General features: G+C 33.4%; 1 pseudogene; it reads right to left on the bottom strand.

Moving 5' to 3' along the window:
- Nucleotides 1-230: 230 nt before the first annotated feature.
- On the bottom strand, nucleotides 231-4,714 carry LOC149545845 (disease resistance protein Roq1-like; annotated as a pseudogene).
- Between the last annotated feature and the right edge of the window lie 21,334 nt (nucleotides 4,715-26,048).

Below are 26,048 nucleotides of genomic sequence, written 5' to 3'. Positions count from 1 at the left end.
AAAGCATTAAAAACATCCATCTCTCACTATAAAACGTTATATATATATATATATATATATATATATATATATATATATATATATATATATTGTTCAATCTATCACAAAATTATTTTAAAAGAAACTCCAATTAATCTACCCTAACTACCCTTCTCGCTAATTCCAATTGAGGCTTACCCTGTACATTATTAGCCTGAAGCCTGACCGATCAGCACATTAGACAGAGTAAACTATTCCAGAAGTGCTAATAATTTCTTAAAAGCGTCCATGACTCTTTTTCTGCTTCCCTCAACTAGCACCTCCTTCTCTATCCTGATTCCTTCGGGTGTCACGACCACTATATCTCCACCATTTTCGAGGTGCAAGTATATTTGTAGCACTTTCCTCTCCTCCCCGTCTAGCTCCTTTCCCTTCCTATAGCAGAAATAATTAGTCTCACGTACATAGCCCAGCGGCTTGGCCTTTCTGACCGTAAGATAAGGAAACTTCGAAGAGTTCAGAATGGGCTCCACGACACAACTAACGCTACCTTGTATAAATATTTCTCCTGGCCTTCCCTGCAAATAGTAATTTTTGCAAGTAATTAACACGAACATTTATATAAATTCAGAAAACTCTGAATTTGTGAAATTTTTCATTACCTTGATATTTATAGATTGAATACAAGACTTGAGAGCTGATATGGTGTCACATACGAACTCCGCTGCTTCCAATCCTTCCACTTTCTCCAAACTTTGTATAATGGACTCCTTCTAGCGGGTCTGTCGAAGACATAGATGCTTCAATGACTTGCAATGTTGCAGGCCTTCTATTTTCTTAACTTTGGGGCATTCTATCAGTCTAAAGTATTTCAGCGAAGCCAAATCAGCAAAGCTTGACAGCTCTTCAAACTGCGGACAATATTGTATTAGCAGCTTCTCAAGGTGTACGATTCCACTAAGATAGCTGATGTTCTTCAGCACTTCGCAATGGTATATTGACAGCGTTTGTAGGGTCACTGGTAGTCTCTCTATCTCGATTAAATGGTGATTTTTAGGAAACTTGTCTTTTTGAACGATGCTATAGTCCCCGACCTCCAAATTTTGGAGGTTGGGCCAACAGTCACTGGAAATTGATAGCACGGAGACTGGTTTGCAGTCTTCATCCTCAGCACCAAATTCCATTGTACCTTCAGAACTTACAATTTCAATCTTTTTCAATGAGGCAAAGCGAACAAGAGAAGTTTGCAAGCCTTTCATCACTCGGCTCTCAATTTTGAGCGACGATAAGTTGACCAGTTGACCAATGTTACTTGGTGAGCTTCTCAACTTAATGCAACCTATTAGATCTAATTTTGTCAACGATGCCTGATTCTCAATTTGATTAGGCAAATCTTCTAATTCTTCACAACCGCTGAATCCCAAGTACTTGACCTTTCTGATGCCTTCAAATACATCTAAGTTTAGTTTAAGCTTGGCACAACCTTGTAAATTTAGATGCTCCAGGTGTATCAGCCTCTTGAATGAATCTGGCAAAGTTCTCAACTGCTTGCACAGTCCCAGATTTATGGGCTTCAATCTGTTTAAATTGTCAAAACCCTCAGGCAGTGAGGATAACATTTCACAACTTAATAAATCCAAATATCCCAGGTGTATCAGCTGCCCGAAAGAGTCCGGCAACATGCTCAACTGGCTGCACCAAATTAGACTTATGCGCTTCAATCTATTTAAATTACCAAAACCAATAGGTAGCGAGGAAAAACCATTAGTAGTTGAGGAGAATGGAATCTCTAGATCTTCCAAGTGTGTCAACTGCTTGAAAGAATCTAGTAAAGTGCTCAACTGCTCGCAAAACGTTAGACTTAAATACTTCAATCTTACTAAATTCCCAGAGCGATTAGGCAGTGAGGAGAGCGTTTCACATCTGGATAATCGCAGATGTTTCATCTTTATCAGCTGCTGGAAAGAATCTGGCAAAGTGCTCAACTATGGGCAAGACAACATTAAATACTTCAAATCTTTTAAATTGCCAAAACCAGCTGGCAGTGAAGATAACTTTGGATAGTATAAATATAAATACTTCAGCGAATGCAGGCCACAGAACTCTTCTGGCAAACTGCTACCACTAAAACAAAGAGAAAGCATTTTAAGATTTTGAAGACGTCCTATTGAGGTTGGAAGCCGTTGCAATTTGAAAGAGAAACGTATGATAAACATTCTCAATTGCAGAGGAGGCTGCACACAAACATCATTATACTCAATTCAGTTCATTATTCTATTGAATTCAATTGAGAAAAATATAAACTATCAAAAAGCTATTACATAAAAACCACGGATTCAAACTACTTACGTCCACATTGACCTGCCACAACTCCTCCAAGTCATTAGCATCATCAAGCTCTAAAACACTTAAATGTCTTAATGGAAGCCAAGACAAATATGCATGGGTATGCCAGCGACGCCAAACAAGATGCTCTGATAAATATGCAAACTCTTCCGTGAACTCATTGCTTTGCACATGAGGTATATTTAGTTTTCTTGGGGTTTGCATTAGCTGATGAGCGTACTCTTTGAAGGCCACAAAAGTAAGTGGAGGTTGTATCCCTCTAATTTGTATTTTAGTCAACCCTGCCGAGAGCAGAGGCAGACAAAACAACAAACTATTATTTTTATGATTTCACTAAGAAATAATTAAAGGGGAGCCAGTAATACATTTACCTGGAAATGCAGTATATTATCAATGTGCTCTGGACGCCAAAGCCGATATGATGAGTGCTCACTTGCCATCTCTCTTCCCATGTCCCTCAGATGATCGTGCATCCGTATCTTCTTCTCATTGAAGGTGTTATGTTTCTCGGAAACCAGCTCCACAAGACACTTATTTACAAGTGTTTGTAAACCATGCAGGCCACTCCAACCCGATCCATCCCACAGTGCTATAGCTGTGCTTTTGCATTCACCGATGACAAAACAATTCGCATCCAAGAAGCAATGGAATCCTCACCATGTAGCTGTCCCCCTAATACCTTCAGAGATAAAGGCAGACCATCGCAAACCTGGACGAATTTGTAAACCAGAGTGTCAAATCTGGTGGGTGGAGAAGACTTCTGGAAAGCATGCCTGCAGAATAAATTCTTCGCTACTGAGCTCTCAAGTGTTGGCACTTCGTAAATGTTTGAGATACCCATCGATTTAAGAACATCCCTTTTCCGGGATGTCACAATTACCATACTTTGGGATCCGAGGTTGAGTTTATTTGGCAAAAGAGCATACAACTGATCGATCTGATCCAGGTCATCCAAAACAATGAGGGCCCGAACAGAGCTCAAACGATTTGTGAGTACCACTTTGCCTTCGTCGACACGGTCTAATGACTAATTTTCAACGCCAAGGTCTGTAAGAAGCTTTTGCTGCTTCTCAGGCAGAGCATTTCTGGATGCCGCATCCCGCACGTCGGGAACAAAACCGCATTTCTGAAATGAGTGAAAGTTTCTGTTGAAGAGCTCTTTGGCCAAAGTGGATTTCCCAATGCCACCCATGCCCACGATCCCCGTGAGTTTTTCACTGTCTTCTTCACTTGTGATTGATTCGACGAAGCCTTGTACTAGTTCATCCAAACCAAGTGGATATTCGGCTACATGTATGGGATCTATTTTCGTTAATCCCAATGCTCTATTCACAATGTTCTTCCAAACTTCGGCCTCGTCCCTAAACATTATGGGCGAAAAATAAAAATCAAAACAAAATACACAACACGAATTAAGTAGAACCTATATATTGTAGAATCTGAAAACAGGTAAAGAATAGAGAGTATAATACAGCACACAAAACAACAATTATTTCCACGCACTAATTAAAATTACATTACAATCATTTAAAACGAATATATTGCATGTTCTCCAATGCTACAAACTCCTTCTACGCAGATATTCACTCTATCATAAACAATGCAAACTGATACAATTTTTTCAGTTCCTCTTGCATGAGCAGATAAATATTAAAGAATATATAGAATACAAAAAATTATCTGTTCCTCATGCATCACTTTTCTCAACATATATGGAATACAGAACTTGACTATCGAGGAGAAAAAGAAACAATACATACTTATTATTGTTAACCTGTAAGCCGGAAAGGGATGAAATTTTGTGTATTGCCGCTTTCCACTGATCGAACCTTTCCTTGGTGTATCTACCTTTCTTTGCATGTTGTGAGAACGCATCGGCATATATTCCTTTTCCTTGATCAATATATCTGAGATCAGAGGGATCAACATGATAGAAAATGGGAATGATTGTAGCAGGGGCTCTGATTTTGAGCATGTAAGTAAGCTCATCCAGACACCATGAGGATTGGGCATAGTTGGGAGAGAAAATGGCAATGTGAAGAGAGGCACTGTTCATTGCTGCTTGTATTTCTCTCTATATCACATCGCCAGGCCGAATTGCACCTACATCGAGGAAAGCGCGAAATCCCTTGCTATCAAGGGTTTCCTTAATTTTTTTGGCGAATGTGTATTTCGTATCGCTTCCGCGATGGTTAATGAAAATTTGCCAGAGCTCCGTGGATGCAGACTTAGAGAATGGTGGGAACTGGTCAAATATGTTTTGGCGATCAGCCTCATGTAGCGTTTGCCGGCTGAGTTCAATAGCTCGCATAAACCTGCGGAATGGAATGAGACAGATCTGTACCAAGATGTTTAGAATGGACAGACACCATTCCTGCAACAATTTAGGGATCTCCATTAAAAATTTCCCATTTTGCCTGGGCCTTGAAGAAGGTTCAGGCTGCTCAAAAGCGTCTTCCATTTCAGGCTGCTCAATAGTGTCTTCCAGCTTAGGCTGCTCAGAATTGGAAGCCATTTCAAAGGATCCAAATTATCCTTAATACAGAGAAGAGACAGAACCACGGTCGCAAATAGAGGAAAAGAACGCTATGCGAGAAGAAAATAAATATTTGGAGAAGAAGAAGAGCGAAAACATAGAAAACAGCCTGTCCAAAACCACGTGAGTTCGTAAGAAGTGTCTCCATTGAAGACGGCTACCTACGGATGCGGCCATGTTTGCGTAGATTGCACCATACATAAAATAGCATAACTATAATTGCAACAAACGTACATATATAAATAGTCTAAATTAATAGATGGTAACATAGATGACAATGGATGACCATGCAAGCGCTCTGGGGCACCGGCTATCTAATTGATTATTTTTAATGTATCATGCACATTTTAGGCATCATGGCATACGTAGGCATTATGGCTGTAACAAGTGATGGAAGTGGAAGTAAAACATCTATGAGAACCATGCACTATTCTATCTTGCAACTGTGAGGCAACTTAGGGAAAAATACCTAATTTAGAGAAAACAGTTTCCCATACCATATAGAGAAAAATACCTCATATAGAGAAATATTTAATATTCACCTCCAAAATCAATCAAAAAGATTTAAATACAAATTGATATAACATATATTCAATAATCTTGAACTTTCAGAGTTCATCATGGAATTTTTTTATTTTTATTTTTTAAATTTGCAAGTCAAAAATCATACTCATAATCTTCTAAATAAAGCATAACCAAATCTTAGAAATATTTTATAGTCTAAGAGTCTTGCAGAATTACTATTGTAATTGCTTGATACTTGGACAACATGACATGTTGGATGTAATCTTATGATTCTATTATGAGAAATTGGTGTTTTGTGGATCTGAATATCTATGTTATTGTTATATTATGATATGTGGTTAATTGTTGATGGCTAGGATTTGGGGATTCTCCTACCTTTTACAGCATCAGTTTTACTTCTAAATGTTATTTAAAAATTAAAATGTTGTAAAGATGACAAAGTTTAAGAGAGATTTAAAAAATAAAATAAAATAGTAAGTTAATAACTATATTTAAATATCAACGCATTTAACAAAGATAGATCTAAAATTTATATATAATACATCTTCACCAATACATAAAATAGCAAATATAAAATTAATTTAAAAATAATATTATTTATTTTGAATTTTCCTAAACTAATATACAAATTTTCTTTATGTTATTATTACTTATTGCAATTGCTCTCATATATTTCTATTTTATCTTTTCAATGAATTATAAGTATATCAAATATGATTAAAAAACTTCAATTGCTAATTGCTAATAACTAAAGTCAATTGAAAATGTCTCAAGTAAATAGAAAAGCCCGGTTTGGAGACACGTGGTGGATGGAAATGAAGCAACACTACTAAGTACAAAATATCTGTCTATTCTTCAAATGTACCTTTTTTGTTGATCTCTTCAAGGATAATAATGAGAGTGACAATAAAACTCTTACTTTTCTTTTCTCCTTTTCTTCTTTATAATCAAATTTTCATCTATGATCTATACCATTTGAGATTATGTAAATGCAATAGTGATTCAATTTACTCTAATGACAATACATATTTTGCTAATCTTAACTAATTTTTGTCCAATATTTTTGGAAATGCATTTGTGAATTCTGGGTTTAACACCAATTCTTTTGGTCAAATTTCTCTGCCAGACCAAACCATGAAATCCATCAGACCATCATGTGAAAGTCTGATTACAAATACATCTTGAAGAATTCTCACTATATCTTCAATTACAACTATATCTTCTAGAATTCTTGCTATCATTTTCTAGCATGGGTGGATTAGTTCATGTTAAAGTTGTCAATAATCTTTAAGATGAGTTAAGTGCAGGGCAAAATAAAAGAAGAAATAAATTAATGAACAAAAAAGAAAGGAAAAATAGGAACATATAAGAAGATACAACAAAAACATGAAGCACACCATGATGGTTACAAATTCAATTTCATTATAACTTTCCACAAATAGCACAAAAGCAGTGTGTGTTCTAGAAGCTTGCTTTACTATAACCTTAATGTAAACTTTTCAAACATGTAACATGTTCACACACCAAGTTATAAACATATAACATCTTCTATTTTCTACCAAACTCAAATTCATATTCTATTTTCCCCAAAAGAGAGGGACTATAGAGCTAGGGGAGACAACCAAGTAGCCGCCCAAGCTAACTTCGAGCAACTAAGACTTCTAATCCATATGTTAAAATCTGTCAATTTTTTTCAATGAAGTGCCATAGGTGAGTGAAGAGCTTAAATCTAACCCTTTAGATTTTCCACATTTACGAAGCTCACTATAGAACTTGTGGAGTGTGAGGTGGTCTAAAAGTGTCATTTTCAAATGTTCAACCATAACCCATTATGTTCGTACCCATATGAGCACTCACCAAAAATATAGTACTTTTTGCACACATGAACCAATCAAGCTAAAAAATGGTTGAAACTATTAGTACTTGTGTGATTACTATTAGTACATATGCTATCATTTTTCAAACTTTTGTGAACAATAATTGAGAGAATCTATAACAAGAGCTCCAGGAGAGTTTATGTCCCCATCTTATGTTATAGGTGAAATATATTACAACTTTTTAATAGTATAAAGTATTAAATATAAGTGCAAGGAGGAGATTTTTTTAAGATAAATTGTTCTGTATCAAGTAATTTTGAGAAAATTAGCGTAACAATGATGAATTAATTTAATATAGCAATGTTAAAAATATAATGTGAATTGATTAATAAGTGTATTGATAATTTGATTTTGATAATGTAATGATGAAAAATTCAAAAAATTAATAATAAATATAAATATGATTTGTGAAGAAAATAAATTTTTAGTTGCATTCAGATGTTACTTTGAATTTTGAACTAAAAATAAAATTATAAAAGCAATTAAGTTGTGAGTTTTGAAAAACTTCCTCTAATTTTGACTCAATTATTGCAATTAATTTAATTACTGTTTAATTGAATTTATTTTAATTATATTTATTTTTAACTTTTCCTTAATTTGATATTTTTTATTGACTGAGTTGAATTTTGCAAAAGATTTTATTATTTTTTCAATCGAAAAAAATAACAATTATAGAATTTCTAAAAAAATTTGAAAAGTTTTTTTTGAAGAGTATCAAATATACCGTTTGCTATTTAAACGTTCGCATGTATGAACATAAGACTCTTCAAATACCATGTTTTGCCCAAAGCTATAATGGAGCTAAAGATTGTTTCCCTTTCTACCCAAGATACGAGGAAATCGACATTTTAATCACAGAGTTAAATAGTTGTACATTTAGATCATGTTGATGAGTAAGTTAAAATAAAATAACTAGCCACAAAGACCTTTAAATGCTTGGAATTTATGCAATAAATCATACCTTACTCTGACGTCGTGTCCCATTGCATTGAAAGAGAGGCACCCTTGGTAGACAGAGAAGACAAATTAAATAATTTATTTTATCATTTTTAATTAGCCACATTGCGTGTGAAATCTTCAAATGGCTTGTCGAGTACAAGGGCAATTTGACACAAAATCCAATATTAAGATCTTCAACAAGATGTGTCTTTAAATTTATTCTTCAATGCTGTGGATTGATTACGATTTGACAGCTGAGTAGATGACATAAATAGCAGGTAAGGTACTTGGAATTAATCTCCAATAAATCAACTGCATTAATAATCGAACCTGCTGCCATCGAATTACAATCTTGTCAACTTTGTCTACGGATGTTGATTTTTGCTCAATAATAATATTCATAAAATGAATAAAACCTCAGAAAAATAGTGTTAGCCAATCATAAATTTATAATTAGCATATAATAATTTTTTTTTAATATAATTCCTCAAACTTTGCAATATGACAAGCTGTTACCAAGAAAAAAGAAATTAGGGGGTGAAAACAAAACATTAGTTCCCTACCTTTTTGACTAATAATAGACATAGTAGTCATTAGAATATGGGTCACTATTAGATCATCTCACCTAGTCCAACTCTGATTGGTGAACCATTTCTAATAAAATAATAATAATTAAAGATAATTATCTTACCTACCAACATGGAAAAAAGATCGCAGTTCAACTCTGCACAAGAATGCTCACTGGAAAGTTTTAAAGGAAGGATTTTGAAAGTTGGGGAAAGGTGGAACCATGGATGTAAGGGGAATCAAAATTCTTATCAATAGTCCTCATCTGGTAAAAGTCATGGAGGGGAGATTCAATGTATGAAGAGAAAAACAAAAATGCAACAAACTGTACTCATCCACCTATTTCACATCATAATTGTCAGTGCCAATGTAGGCAACAAGTTGGGGAAAATTGGAAAGCAGAAGTCTTATCAAGACTATTCACCCAGTTGTCTCGCATCACACTTGTCAAGAAATTTTCAATCTTATCGACCATAGTCATCAATCTGTCTCCCAGTAAAATAGCGGACATAGACAAATTCTTTACCACTGTCGCATTGTAGGATAATTCTTGACTACAAAGGTTTAATTAATTGCAGGTCAAACCAAGATGGATAGCCTTCGGCCTACTGTTCGAAGGTGAGATATTTAATTTGAAATATTAGTGGGAAAGGGACACAATACAACTTGACATGCACTAGAATGAGTAAAATGAAAAACAAAACATTCCTCTCTTTGAGGGTTTGGAGAAGAAGCCTATGTTGTTGATACAATTATTTTTAATAGCTCTTTCTATATTGTAAAAGTAATTTTTTTAATTAAAACTAATTAATATAAAGAATCAATATTCTAATTGATTGTAGATTTCTCATTTTTTTCATAGTAAAAGGGAAAATGATCTAGTAGTCTCCTATGCTAACTTTGGGAATCTAATGCTCCTAATTCATACGTTAAAATTTATCATTTTTTGGGTGAAGCTCCATAGGTGAGTGAAGAGCCTAAAGCTAAATTTTCAATTTTTCTATATTTATGGAGCTCTTTGTAGACCTTGTAGAGTGTGAGGTGGTCTAAATGTGTCATTTTAAAATCTTCACCCAAAATTTAGAAGTGACCATTGGAACATGGGTGACACCCAAAATCCAGAAGCGACCATTGGAATATGGGTGGCTAATGAGTTGTGTGGCCTACAAAATCAATGTAGGATGCAGATCATCCATTTTCACTCATTATTCATAGAATCTTTTTATTACATGACTTGTACATTCCGATTTACAAAACCCTAATTGACACTAAAATTGTAGAATTATTCACTACTTTCTCTCCAAAGAATTATTAGTTGTTTGAGTAGGTCGAGTGTATGTGTACCTCACACATGTAGGAGCTCAATTTATTTGAAAAATGTAAAATGCCTTACACCCATATTTTTAGGCTTTAATTTCTCCATCTTTAAATTTATTGAATATCAAATTACATGTTTAGTTATTAGTCTTGTTTGTTTATTTAGATAGTTTTTAAAATTATATAGTTATTTTTGTGAGATCAAATTTGATAGGTATTGATTTTTCCAATAATGAAAAATTAGCGATTACACTCCAACAAAGTGGAATGGTTATGCCAATAGGGAGATATACTTGGATAATATATTGAAGAGAAGGGAGAAAACTATTTTTGAGCATTTTGTAAATATTTCAAATAGAAATATTGTTTGTGTATATAGCATAAGATGGGTTTAAAATGTTTTTTGTTGACCAAAAAGTGAAAGTTTTTAATTAGACACAACTGATTTGAAATCTAGGCCATGTCTATGTTCCACAGGATTTAGTTCACTCAAGGGAAATAGCACCACAAAACCATCATTATTTTAGCAAACAAGTACTAAACATACCTAACCCCTTATCAAACTTATTTTTGAATGTTTAAGTTGTGGAGGAGTCACATGCTTATCCATAATGGCTAGGGGAAATGACCCAATACTTCAATGGGTTCCAATGATTGTGATAGGAGTTGTTGACATGATATCTACACTTATTAATTTAATATCCATATTTAGTCACTTAATGTCCAATTTTTTTATAACATTGCACCAATATTTTGATTTTAAAGTTGTTAGTAAAATGATGACTACCAAAAACTAAATGAAATGCACCCTTAGTTGCAAAAAGAAACCAATGATGCAATGCCATGTTAGATGTGCAAGTATGTGTACCCTTTTTGCAAGACCATTAATCTTAATTTTTAATTGCGCTGTTTTGGCCAAGTTGAAAAAAGCATGCTTATATGGCATCATAATTGATGATGTGGACTTGAAACCTTTATATTATAAGAATATAATTCACCAAGTAAGATGTTGTAAAAAGTTGGGAGTGATATGAAATTTCCAAGATTTTGATAAGTTCAAAGTTAGGGTGCTCGAGTATCAGGGTTTTTCCAATATCAAACTCAAATTTAAGTAGGGATGGAGTGTATAAAAAATATTAAAATTGCAAAATGTTTAATTCAATTTGCAATTGGATGGCAAGCAGGTGCTAAAATAAATAGAAATGCTAGAAAATTCACTTCAAGTTTAGATTAAATTAAAAATGATCCTAATTGAAGCCCACCAAACTAAAATATCTAATGGAAAATAAATACTCACAAAAAATGCAATACATTTTCCAAAGTTGCAAGTACAAAGACACTTTCATAATCGCATATCATATTTTATATTAAAGGTCATCGGCAAACCTTGTGCTCATTCAAGAAACAACATGAGACTTACAAGATTATTCAAGATCCTTATGAGAAACCACTCCAAAATAACAATTGGAAAACCAAGAGTCACAACTTAGAATTTCACAAAGGTGCTTGTCTTGGAATTTGAACCAAGATTTCCACATTGGCAACAGACGATGTCAATCCTTATGAAGAGATGAGATCTACTTACTCAGTGTGGCCTGTTTTTGTCATCAAGAATAACATACCTCCTTGGTTGTCCATAAAGAGAGAGCACATAATGCTGACATTGATTGTTCTAGGTATTTTTTATTTAGCAGTCATCTAAATTAATTTATTATTACTAATCCATCAAATGGTCAAAATAATTATGTAATGTTTTTGCTCATTCAACTAGGTAAGTACCAAGTTAAAGATATCAATGTATATATTGAACCCCTTATCAACTAGTTGGTGGTGTTATGGAATGGGGTTACTATGTATGACATTTGTAGACCAATAGGACAAAGACAATTTCAATTTCATACAATGCTTGTATGGACAATACATGATGTCTCTGGGCTAATGCATTTTTGTGGTATGTTCTCTTCTTGACACCTCTTTTTTGGTATGTCAAAGTTAACACATTTAATTCAATTATACATGATCTTGTAGGTCTTCAGAAAAAATTTAAATTTGCATGTCCAGTTTGTTGTCCAAAGACGAAATCTCATCATTCAAAAAGTTTAAGAAAGTAGGTGTTTGATGACAATAGACACTTTCTGTACAAAAATCATAAGTGCCAAATTACCGAAAAACATATTTTCAATGGTCTAGAAGAGACTAAATCAAAGCCACAGAGAATGACACCTTGCCTATGGAAGTTGGCATACAATAAAATAAATCATCGAGGTAATGTCATTCCATTTGATGGTTTTTGTTTCAAATTTATATTTAGATATTGTCTTTTGTTTACTGATGATATATATGATTGAGTCTTGTGAAGGTCATCAAGACATCAATGACCAACTTTCAAAAGGACTAAAAATTTATCCTACGTAATTTACTAGGTTGTCGTACTATGAGCAACTCCCAATTGTGCATTTGTTTGATCCTATGCATATTGGAAAGAATGTAGCAGAGACATTATGGAAAATCTTGGATGGAAGGTGTGAGAAAGATCAAATTGTCAAAACTTGTAGTGACATTGAAGAATCCAACCATGCAATGAAAAATGGCATTCGACCAAATAATAATGGAGACTAGATTGATACAAGTGCCCTTAGTTGGTTATTGTCAGAGCAACAGAGCAATGCTATAAAAGAAGTCATAAAAAAATATGATTTCCCACAGGATTTGCTGCAAACATAAATAATGTCATATCAAATAAAAGTGAATTTGGGCCAGGGCTGAAATTACATGATTGGCATACATTTATTAAGGTAATTGATGTTATTTTGTATTCACTATATATTTGTATATTGCATGTAGTTTCAATTGCATTCTTTTATAAAATATTGACAACATCATTTTACAAATACTGAAGTACATTCTACCTCTATCTCTCCCATGCCACTTTGCCAACAATGTCAAATAGGTTATATATGATCTTGGAAAATACATGAGGTGGTTGTCATCTAAAGAAATCAATAAAGAAGATATAAAATATTGGAAGAGAAAAATTTCTCTTCTGATGTGTGAAATGCAAAAGTGTCTACCTCCAAGTTTTTTCAATGCACAAGAACACTACCTCATACATCAAGTTGAGGAGATTGAATTGTGTGGACCTGTACCAACCAGGTCAGTGTGGATGGTTGAGAGGCACTTGAAATTTTTGAAAGGCTTGGTTCGATAGAGAGCACATCCTGAGGGTTCTATGATGGAGGGATATATGGTATACCAGACCATGGTGTACATTAGTGAATATCTTCCTAAGTTTGCAACAAAGATCCATGTAGATCGTATTTGGGATCCCAACTCAATTAACAAATTCAAAGGGGAGTACTTTATGGGAAAAGGTAGATCGAAGAAAGTGAGTGGTAAATCTAAGATGTTATTGTAGTTAATTAATTCTTATAAATCTTCAATATAAGTCATTTTTAATTGGTGTATTTTTTTGAAACAAGTGGTCGAGAGTGGGATGCAATACATTTGTATATTACGAACAATCTTGATTGGATGAAGGAATGGATTGAACGATGTCAACAAAATGGTTTCTCATTAGCATGGGAAGGTGTTGCTTCATTGGTTATAGAAGCTCATCATAATGGAGATTCCAATGTTATGCTGATGGTAGTTGATCTACTAAAGGGTTTGAGAGGTGGAGAGGTACGTAGAAATTTATTAATGATCATAACTCAACATATGTTTCATATCAACTAACGATGCAAATAATTTACACACACTTCAAAAATTGTAGGTCAAGCATCACAAAGCTATGTACTATCATGGACACAAATTTTGCATAAAAAGGTTGGATGACACAAAGAAAACCTGTGATTTTGGGATAACTATAGTTTATGAGGTCACCAAAATATCATCTATAATGACATACATCCTCAACAATCTCAAAATCAATACTATGGAATCTTGGATGATATAATTGAGTGTGAATTTAACACCTTCAAAGTAGTTCCATTCATCGTCAAATGGTACAGGTTATGATTAAATAAAAATAATCTAGATAGAACGGTTATTCAACATGATACTGGATTTACAATGATCAATACAAGGTCATTTGAGCTAGTTGGAGATGAGCCCTATGTTCTTCCAAGACAATGTGAGCAAGTGTTTTACTCAAAGGTTCCACATAAACAGGGTTGGTCATTTTTTGTTAGACATGATCCAAGAGGAAGGCCGATAAAGTATAATGTTATAGAAGAAGAAGATATTGAAGATGATGAAGAAGCAGATGATGAAGATCAAGATGATGATGATGACGATGATGGTGATGGTGATGATGATGATGATGATGGTGATGATGATGATGATGATGATGATGATGATGATGATGATGGCGATGGTAATGATGGCAATGATGATGGTGATGATGGCGATGATGATGGTGATGATGGCGATGATGATGGTGATGAAGAAGAAGAAGAAGAAGATAATCAATGACTACAAATGTCATCACCCCTTCTATTGATGATCTTGCATTCCATATATAAGGTAAATTTGTTCATGTTTATGATATTGCATGTTGTTTATGTTGTCTTCTAAGTTATTTGTAGCATACACGTATCATGTAATTTTTAGCTAACTTAAGATAAATGATTAACATATGCAGAAAATTTGATTACATATTTATTGTGTTCATTTCTAATGATTACAACATGTGTTATTTATAGTTACCAATGTTTATGTTGTGTCTCATTATGACCCTTTTTGTAAATAGTCAATTGACTACAAGTACATCTTCACCCCTTCTATTGACAATTTTGCATTCCATATATAAGGGAAATTTGTTCATATTTGCGATGTTGCCTATTGTTCATGTTTTCTTCTAAGTTATTTGTAGCAAATGTGTATCATCTAATTTTTAGCTAACTTAAAGTAAATGATTAACATATTCAAGAAATTTGATTACATATTTATTATGTTCATTTCTAATGATTACAACATATGTTATTTATAATTACCAATATTTATATTGTGTCTAATTGTCACCCTTTTTGTAAACAGTCAATTGACTACAGGAAATTTGACCCGTTTGGCATGGATTGTGCACAGTGACATGGATCAGCAGGTATAAGTCAATAAATAGACATAATTTTCTTATATTCTTCTTGTTTATCATTGAGCACATATGTTATAAATAGACATATTATATAATCATATAATGTATATATAGACAAAGAAGGTCTGTATAGAAATATAATTGTATAATCACTTTCAACTTACTACATTTTATATTTGTCACTTTCACTTTCCATTTGATGGATTGTAGGACCCACCAAATAGGTACTTGTTGGATCTATCTACATCGAATGAGGGAAATGAGGAACTGGCAGATGAAATTTCTACATGTAGTACGACTAAAATAGGGAGATCAACTAGAGGTCAAATGAATAGAAAAACATTTGATAAACGCATGCAATTTTTCCTTCCTAATGGGGGTCATGTTCTTATGATGATGAGACCAAAGGCGACATCAAGGTGCCCTTTCGGTACTCACACATTGAAAAAGAATGGGTACCCAATGAGCTAGCTCCAATTAACATAGATTTTTGTGTTAATGAGAGGATATATTGCATTGCTCCATCCTCATTACATGGTTTGGGCCTATTTTCCATGGATGGGATAAAGGTAGGTTACAACAAAGTTTTTGAATTGTTCAAGTATGTCGGTCCATGTTACAATTACAATGATTGGATGCGGATTGTTCGGTATTAAAAAAGTATGCATAGGTATGGAGTATCAGCTAATTATATACAACAGAAAGAAAATGATCAAAGTAAAAGATTTTCTATGTACATTGATGGGAGACCAAAAGCAATAGGTAATATTGCAGGTTTTATAAATAGTATGAGACATTCTTCAACTAGTAAGCAACCTAATTGCATATTTGAGGTGCATGGGGGGAATGAAGTTTTTGTTTGTCCAATAAAATCAATAAGTGCTAGGGAAGAATTGCTAATTGATTACCATTTAAATCGCATAGATACAAACAAATTTACTATCATGAGGGCTGTAAGTACTATTTACCATTTTGTTAATAAGTTTTTTTTTTTTTTTTTTTTATGTCTATTGCTTTCAGTTAGCTGAATTTTTTATGTTTAATCTTCGTGACAAGACGATATGGATCCGACAGATGATAGAGGTCACTAGGATGCTACTTCCACCCCTTCTTCAACGAGGGAAAACCGTTTTGAAATTGTACAAATTAGATAGTTGAAAAATGTTATATTATTATGTTATTTTATTTACGGTTTTTTAGTTTTTATGGTAGTTTTACTGATATTCCTCTCACAATTTGATGTTCAGGATAAGGGTAAAGAAGCATCAGTAAGTGTTGAGCCACTAGCTACGCCTTCTGATGAGGATATTGCTGAAACTCCCAATTTCATAAAAATGTTCAACAAATTTTTTTTTAAAAATAATTTAGAAGCAATGAAAATTTTGGATGAGGCAAATATGGAATCTGAGGAGATGATGAAGAGGCTATTAGATTTGAGAGCGCAAGCTCGTCGTTATGAAGTAAGCTCCAATGAATATTTACTTATAAGAAAAGTTTAATAAAGATTTGTATTTTATAATCTTTTATTTTGTGAAGTAAAATATGTAATATTGGAAAAAATACTTTATTGATGCAATTTTTTTAAAGAGTTGTAAGAAACTTTAACTACTAAATTCTTGTTATACAGGAATTTTTGGCAACTGATCCACAACTTGGTCAAGGACAACACGGTGAGGCCGGTAGTAGCAGAGCTCCGATTGCCACTGGTAAAATAATCTTTTAGTTGACAAGTTAGAAGGAATTTTTTATTTCAAGATACTAACCAATTTTTCTATAGAGAACCAAAAGTGGGAGTCTTCTTTCATATTCAATGTTCATTTTTCAATGATTTCCCACATCATTGCTATTGCCTATTAGAGTTTTAGAGTGCTCACTTTCAGCTTCACTGTCTATTTAGCAATATTTGTTTTCCATAATATCCCAGGTATGATTAGTGACAACATCAATTAGGAATGACAAAAAATGAAGGTCATGGCAAGTTATATGTATTATGCACTATTTTTTTTTTCAAGGTGTATTGATTAATATAGTCATAGTACATTTTTTAGTTTTATAACATCAGCAACAGAACCCTGGTAGAGTTTGACTGGTTTTAGACATTTTAAAATTTTTTCCAAACTTCTTTTTTGGCCAATTTTGGTCAAGTTGATCCTCCAACCCTGAAATAGATCACTAAAAAGATGAAATGTATCTCATTTTATGTGTTTGTTATTCATTATAGAAAGTATTCTTCACATGATTTATTTTAATGTTTCTTACTATTAATTATCCCATGACACTTTTTGCAAGAAATGATACATTTTATAGGAGGCTTTATGACCTCGCACTGCGAAGATTCGGGCCCACCATACGTAAAAGGTGGAACATCATAACTGAACTAATTTTATCCCACTATTTTTTTTCATATCATTAATTGGTGCAACATTTTTCCTTTCATTCGATTCTTTTCTTATACTAGCTATATCTAAAAATTTTGTGTTTCTTCTTAAAAGGAGGAACTACCAAGATCAAAAATTAAAAGATGAGCTCATCAAAGATATAGAGCATGAGTTTGGTAGTAATATTTTTGATCATAAGAAATTGTTACAAAAAGCTTCCAGCTATTTTAAGGTTGTGAGGGACACATATAGAAAGGGCCTCATCCTAAACCCGAAGTACAAGCATCCTCCCTTTGTTTTAGTGAGGCACTGAAATGAGTTCATTTTGGATGCAAAGGAGAAAAGGGAATGTCCAAAAGAAAGTACACTAGCAAATCCAAAAGAAAGTACACTAGCAAATTTGAAAAGTTATGCAATAGTATTAACTACTAGTACATTAATGAGAAAATTTAGGGTTCAACTTCAGCATCAACAATTTCAACTAGCTCAATTTAATCTATCTATTGATGAAAGGTATGTAATTCATATGCGGACACAATTGCTTATAAATCTCAATCTCAATCTAGGCATAAATCCTACATATGATATAAATAGTGCGTTTATAACTTCACATATAGCTATATTATGTCTTGAAAATATAGTAATGCTCAACTACATGTACCATAGTTATATGTGTTAGCAGTATAGGTGATAAATGATATTAAGTAATTGTAATGACAAGTACAATTTTTTTGAAAAACTTTGAAAGAATTTTACTAATGGTCAGTCTCCTAAAAGTAATAAGCATCACATTCAATGCCAAAAACACAAGTTAATGACAACAATCACGTTCCTATCTTTGAGGACTAACAACAACCCTTGTAGATTTATATTTATTGGTATTGTGGAGAGATGATCCAGCCTACACTAGGTAAGAAAAACTATTTGAGACTTCATTTGGATGACATGATGTATGTTACCTATAGACCATGGCTAGGCATAGAGCCATAAGATGATGTCCTCTCCTAGCTAGGATTCATGTTGGTATCTTAGTCATTGAATGGCCATTCTTCATTGAAGATAGAGAGATTTCTGCTAACCCATGTCTAGAGATATTTCAACTATCAATACAGTATATCACAGGAGTACTGTAGTTACACCTGCTTCACCAAGGAGGTAAAGAAAGGTTGTTCTCCTAGATTAGACCCAATTAGATGTATGGAAGATGTTAGTCGCCTTACCATTTATAGGTGGGACTACTTTCTAGATGTAGTGAATGATGGTGTCACTCCCTAGTACATAGAGCATTTGGCCACACATTCATTTCCTCATATAACTAGTCCTATAGGGATAGTTAGTCAGGCACCACACCCTGACATTCAGCAACCACAAGAACATCCTTTGAGGGAGGAGAGACCATTATAATGGCCACTGGTAGTTCTTTTTACAATTCCTTCTTATACTATTAGATTGGATCTTAGATCGAGCAATAATGAATACGCACATAGGCCTACTCATGTGAGAACTCACAGAGAGATGAGCACCATGGGTGTAGTAGGAGGTGATGCCAGGAGACATAGGGTAGAGGAGCGACCACAATAGGATGTGGGTGGAGGAGGGGATGATGACATCATTTTTTGTGGATGGAGACTATATGAAACATCCTCCAAACTATGATGTAACATTTCTGATCTTCTCAAACATTCTGAATGGTGCTCCACTGCTAGAAGCAATCAAAATAAACATAGATTAAGACAAGTCTTAAGTTGTGATTCTTCTGCTAGAACAATGCTAGGTAGTTCCTGTTAGTTGCTAGTTATCTTAGCAAATCAGTGGGGATTTGTTTCAGTTACAACCACCATTTATAAAATCAGTTCCATGCAGTGTGGACGCTAAAGAAGCACTTGATGTACAAAGGTGATGTCTTTTAAATTGAAAACAAAAAGATACTTACTTTTCAGCTATGGGTAAAAAGGAATGTTACTAAAACAATCTAAAATATGACATTCACCCTCAAGTTTATACCTGTTGCAGCCTTGGGGATAAAAACACTTTGAGTGTGGAACCTAGGGATAAAAATTTAATCTATAAAATCTACTAGTTGTTTCAACTTTTAGCTTATCGTTTACTTTGTGTGACAATGGATAATATAGACTATCAAAATTGATGTGTAATTTTATGGAGAGGCATGTCAGAATATGGATAAATACTTAGCATGAACTCCATGGATAAATAGCATGATTACACATGTAAATTAAAGGTATGATGCTATAATTTCTTCCCTTTTTTCATATTTTTGGTGGAACATGCACTTTATGCTAAAACCTTCATACCATATAATAATCCACTATTTAGTATTGATCTTTATATCTATATCATCTAACATATTTCAAAATTTTCATAGGGTGCAGGACACATCAAAGGCAACAAAGGTGAGGCTGGAAAAGGTTGGACAACACATACTTGGTTCTGGGGGATATTCAAAAATCAAAGCACGCATTGTAAGTAGCAATAAATGAATTGCAAAGAAAAATTATTTATAAAATGAAAATAATTTTGTTAATTAATAAAAAAATGCAGGGTACTGATTTTAATCTGGAGGCCACATAAGAACACAAAAAAATTGCCTTCAAGCAAGACTATGCAGTGGTGGTTGAATGCCTATGGCAAACTTCCATTGTCCCAACCAAACAGTCTCCTACATCATGTGCACAGGTAAATATGCCAACATATATATTAGAAATTGAATACTTGAGCAACAATTTATTTGATAATAATGTGCACGACATTGCAATGCAGCCTGTTAATCGTGACACGGATCATACGCAGCATCATGAAGCCCCTGATGTGCATTGTACTATCGATGGAGGTGCTCATTTGTTATTTAAAACTAATTATATAATTATTAATACAATTTAACATCTTTAATCGAACTCGGTGTAACCTTTTTGTGTTGAGGATATAGAATCATGTCATGCTGAACGAGTGCCGAAGGATGTTCAGATTGATTAGCAGGTAGATCATGTCACACATTCAGGTAAAGAAAATCTATGTTTTGTTCTTTTAAATTAATTTTCTGATTTATAGTTCTTTGACTTAAATAAAAACTCGTAATTCACTAATATAAAATGGTACAAATTTAAATCATGGAGTATTTGTTATTGTAGTGGACCCCCCTTTGGTGCAACAGCCTCATAATGTTCCTGAATAGATGAGGAGGAGGCATGTGTTAGAACCAGTAGAGGAGGGGGATGACGAGGACATTAATATTCCTCTTAAAAATTTTATGAAAAAAAGAAACGGCAAGAAAGCAAAAAAGAAATGATTATTCATGAATGACTTACTCTTGAATATTGTTAATGAATATTGTGTTAATGAATATTGTTAATGAATATTATTCATTAATGTTGGGTGTTAATGAATTATTTAGGAATGACTTACTCTTGAATGTTGCATGTTAATGAATTTTGTGTTAATGAATTATTCACAAATGTTGTGTGTTTATGAATTCTATGTCTTAATAAATGTTATCATGTGATTATAATGATTGAATGTTATATTTAAAAAATGGATGAATTAAATGTTATTAAATGTTAATGGGGATGACAAGGACATTGATATTCCTCTTAGAAAATTTATGAAAAAAAGAAACGGAAAGAAAGCAAAAAAGATATAATTATTCATGAATGACTTACTCTTGAATATTGTTAATGAATATTGTGTTAATGAATTATTCATAAATGTTGTGTATTTATGAATTTTACATGTTAATAAATGTTATCATGTGATTATAATGATTGAATATTATATTTCAAAAATGGATGAATTGAATGTTATTAAATGTTAATTGGGAATTTAGAGTGATGTGGGTGGGGGGTGGCCAAATGAGCTTCCACCTTCACGTGGTTGGCCCTGTTAAGTAGAGAATATTTAACTATTCTCGAAACCAATTGAAGCTCAAACTTTAAAGATAGGCTTATAGTTAATAGTGACAACCAATTAGCAAGTCAAAATGAAGTTCTTTGTTATAGGTACCTTTTTAGTTTTCCAAGCACAATATCATGTTTTAATATTGTATAGTTTTTTTTCTTAAGTTAAAGTATTCTTTTAATATAACAACATAATTTATGACCATTTTAGTAACTATTCTAACATCGCTTTATGACAAATCTTGTTCTGGCAAAAATGGCAATACGTGGTGATATCTATTCCCTGGGAGATTAGATTGCACAGGTCTGTATCTCAACATCAACATGGAAAATGGTGTGAAATTGCACTTTCCTTAGTCATGGTTGCATACCTAATACACTCTTTCATTTGAATAATGAATAGAAATACCATATCTAGTAGCTTCTCTATCTTGTATTTGTTTATTAGTAATCATTCAATGTCATGCCATTTGATGGTAGCTTCTAGAGTTTCATTTAGTTGTAAGGTGTGTCTTATCTTTTCAAGTTTCTATACTCCGTTTGGTAGTTTGGTATTAATTGATGATGTCTGGTATCTTCTACCTTCAATGTAGTCTTCATCATCATCCAACTTCTTGTTTGGTATTTTCTATGTTATCCTCTATTTCGATGGTCTTCAGCATGGTTGTGTATTTTATCTATCTAGTTCAAAGACTCTATGCACCTAAGGTGGAAGCCATTTAGAACTAACAGTTAGAGAGATCGTGTTTCCCCCCATAAAACTAGAAAATGTCATGAGTTAAGGTCAAGAAGGAAGAAGTCGTAATATTTTGAGTAGCAAAATATGCTTAAAATTATATATTCAGTTGATTCTTTGGTGAAGTTTCTTATTTCAATTCAATTGATTTTGGTTGTCAACCAAATTCCTAACTCCAATGTATATTGTATTTTAGTGCTACATTTTCATATGGATCTAAGTAAAATGACTGTTGACTATTATTTATATTTGAGAATTTGTGGTGTTCCTTACTATGATCCTTTGATAATAAAGGACAAATCAATCTAAATTTGTTTCTCATGTCCCATGTTCGATGCTTCTTCTTGTGTAACTAACGACTTTTGATGTGGGTTATGAACTCTGATGCTAGTATGCTATTACACTGCCATTTATTATAGAGTAGATATAATAAGTATCTTTGAATATACTGTAAGGGTCTCTAAACACGAGTAAAGCAGTATTACATAACATAGATCTAAACTCAAAATTCATGATGTCTTCCACTCTGGAGAAAGAGGGGAACTTAATGTACTTGTAACACACCCCATCAGAAGAGATCCATTGGATGGTTTTTGTTGGGGTTTGACTCTCCTGGTGTAGCACTAAGCTAGGCTTCTAGGTGCTAGGATATTTTCTCTTGTTGGTGGTTCTAGACCTGCTAAATGCTCTAGATAATTGTCTGTCAAATTTTGGTTGAAGGAGCTATGCTTGGGCTATCAAGTCTTATGCAAAGTTTGTCCTATTTTGTGGTGATAACATAGACTTTTGTCAGTGCAGAAGTATGGTCTATAAATTCTTAGAGTCTCTAGTGCCTCTAAGATTTACATCATTGGGTGACTAATTCTTTGAAGTCCCTAATGTTTGGTGACATTGAGCTATACCTATGTGAGTTATGTTTGGGTTTTCCTTCCTCATCTCTGTTTCACTTTTGTAAGTTGTTTTGCCAGAGGCCATTGAAAATTTCCTTTGCTAGTTCCTAAAATTGGATGGAACTAGTACAATTTTGGGCTATTCTATGTTTGTATTCTAGTTGAAATAGAGATCTCTCCACTTCAATCATGGTTGATGAGAGGCCATGGGTGAAGCATTGAATATGAGGGTCTTCCATTTTGTTGTAGAGATTGCATGACTATAGGATACATGCCTAATGATTGCCATTTTTTGTTGGATAGGTGTTGTCACTTGATGGAGGGCCATGAAAAATGACCATTTGACAATTAGAGCTTCTGATTCTATTTTAGATTTTCCTTTTGAGGACTTGCTTTCTGATGAAGAAGAATTTTTTTTTTATTATATTGATGCTTCTCATGCTGTTGGTATGAGCTAGACTTCTATCGCTTCTAGTCTTGTCACAATTTTTGATGTTAGACCATATTTCAGGTGTGATGCCTACTAGCCTTGTGGCCTATGTTGTTGAAGTTACTGCTCCCACTTTTGTTTTGAACAAAATTCTACTGATAATGCTAACTCTTAAAGAATCACTCTTGGGCCTTGTTGATAGGTTTTAGTGGGATTTCCTTTGTTGCAATCCTAACAATAGTGTTGCTTAGACTTTTGTCCAAGTGCATAGGAAAAGGTTTATTTTGTTTTGTTTTTGATGCCATATGTTTATGCTTTCATCCCTTGTTTGTGTAAGGGTTAACAACCCCTTGTTTTGGCTATTATAGAAAAACAACATATCAATATCATCCTTTCAGATTAAACAATACTAGGCGAGTAATGATACTATCTTGAAAAATACAAGAAGCCAAGACTATAATATACACTCATTTGATGAAGAAAATAAAATCCTTCCAAAAATAATTAGTTAGAACTATCAAAGTGAATTTTTAGGATTGCATAAACACAATTGGAAAATGGATCAAGAAGATTTCATGTCTTTCTCATGGAAACTTTGGTTATTATGTGTAAAATTGGCCTCATTCTTTTAACAATTATTTTCATGTTATCCATAGATTTTTTTTTTATCATTTAAGTTTCTTGTTCTTGCAAGATGAACTACGAGATGCAGTGTTACTGGTGTTTGCAAATAAGTAGGATATTCCCAATGCAATGAATGTTGCAGAGATCATGATAAACTTGGGTTGCATTCTCTTAGGCAGTGACACTTGTGAGTATTACATTCTTTATAATTTTCAGTATTAAAAATTGTAGATACTAATCATCTATTATGCTGCACTATTTCTACTTTGCATATAGTTTATCACCACTCTAGTAAATGAGAAAAAATTTGGAATGTTTAGTGTTGCTTGTGAAATAGCTTGTATCATGTCCTAAGGTATATACAAAGCATCATTGATAGTTTGTTAGAAATAAATCCTTTTATTTTAGTTCTTATGGCTTTTGTTTTATTTTGCAGGTTTGAAAGATTACAATGGAATAGGGTTCAATAAATTTTTATTACAAAAACGTCTTATTTCTTTATTGATGCAGATAGATTGAGGAGGTAAAAAATTAGTTTTGATACATACTCATATGTAGGATGCAAACTTATTTTGATGTGACATTATGTGTGTTCTCTTTCACATCTTACTATCAATTTTCTATCCAATTTAATGACCCAAAACTACTGAGAAAAACTGTGAAGGTCACAATTGCTACTAAAATCTTGTACTACCTTTTTATGTTTATCGCTTACCTATCTACAACTCCACAATTGATATTGACAGTCTCTTGTCCTCACCGTGCAACTGAACTACTTTAGTTTTATTGATGCAACTAAACTACGAGTGCCTTTTGTGTTCTTGAAAAATCGTAAGCTTTCAACTTTTGTGAAGCCATTATGGATGCAAATGAATAACTGGTGAGGTGTCAATTTTAAGGCAATTTTTGTTTTCTATAATGTACAGTTCAATTGCTAGAAATATTTCATCTAGATTGTTAACTTTTCATGTCATTTTCTACTTTGGTTGGGTAGTTCTCCTTGCATTTGTAAATATAAATCTTGCTGCAGTCTTTAGCCTAATGGCAGTTTGGTATTACATTCAAGGCGATAACATAGTTGACTTAAAACCTTGCATTAAAGAAAACATCAAAGGATAATATTTGAATTGTGGATATTTGTAACTTATGTTGGTTTTAGACATAGTTATAGTTATATATGTGCTCTTATGATGATGTGATTGGGACTGTAAGTTTTTTTGTCATGCTTATCTGTTTGAAAAATAGATGAAATTATTGGCTTTCATTCCTGATAAATATTTCTTTCCTAATTTTATTCTTCCCTGCAGGAACAAAAATTTAGATTCATTTTTCCAATTATTGCAAAGGCTTTGCTCTCATAGGGGCCTTTTAAACTGCACAAAATTTGAGTTGTAAAGCATAATTGCTCGGTGGAGACTTAGGATATCATGCACATTTCTTCCTCCTTCCCATTGTTTTGTATGAAATAAATCATGTGACGAACAAAACAATGGTGTGGAGGTAGAAATGTGCACAATACCCCGACTCTCATGCACCGAGCAATTACGCTTTAGAATCAAGTTTTGTGCAGTTTAGAAGGCTCCTATGAGAGTAAAGCTTTTACAATAAATGGGATAGCTCATCAAAAATTTTACATATCTTGGTCTCAATTTCGACACAAATGCAATATTTTGGTTGAAATTTCAACCCAAAACTGGTCCCCTATGGTGTCGCTTGTATGGCACCAGTGTAGAAAAGTAAATTGCTTTCGTTGCAATTTTGACGCCAAATTATGAAGGTTTACGTCAAATTTTTTTGACCAGTGCCACTCGCAAATGAGGAAATACCAGTTCAACTTGGACTAGGGAAATTGACAAAATTCACGTTGGTAAGTCCACCTTTATGTAGTCAAAATTTTGTTGCAG

The sequence above is a fragment of the Cupressus sempervirens genome, chromosome 7 (assembly GCF_028749045.1).
Source record: "Cupressus sempervirens isolate cs-2001-9-10 chromosome 7, ASM2874904v1, whole genome shotgun sequence".
In the NCBI taxonomy this organism is placed as follows: domain Eukaryota; kingdom Viridiplantae; phylum Streptophyta; class Pinopsida; order Cupressales; family Cupressaceae; genus Cupressus; species Cupressus sempervirens.
Note: the sequence above shows the minus strand (reverse complement) of the source record. Positions and strands in the feature narration are given on the sequence as shown.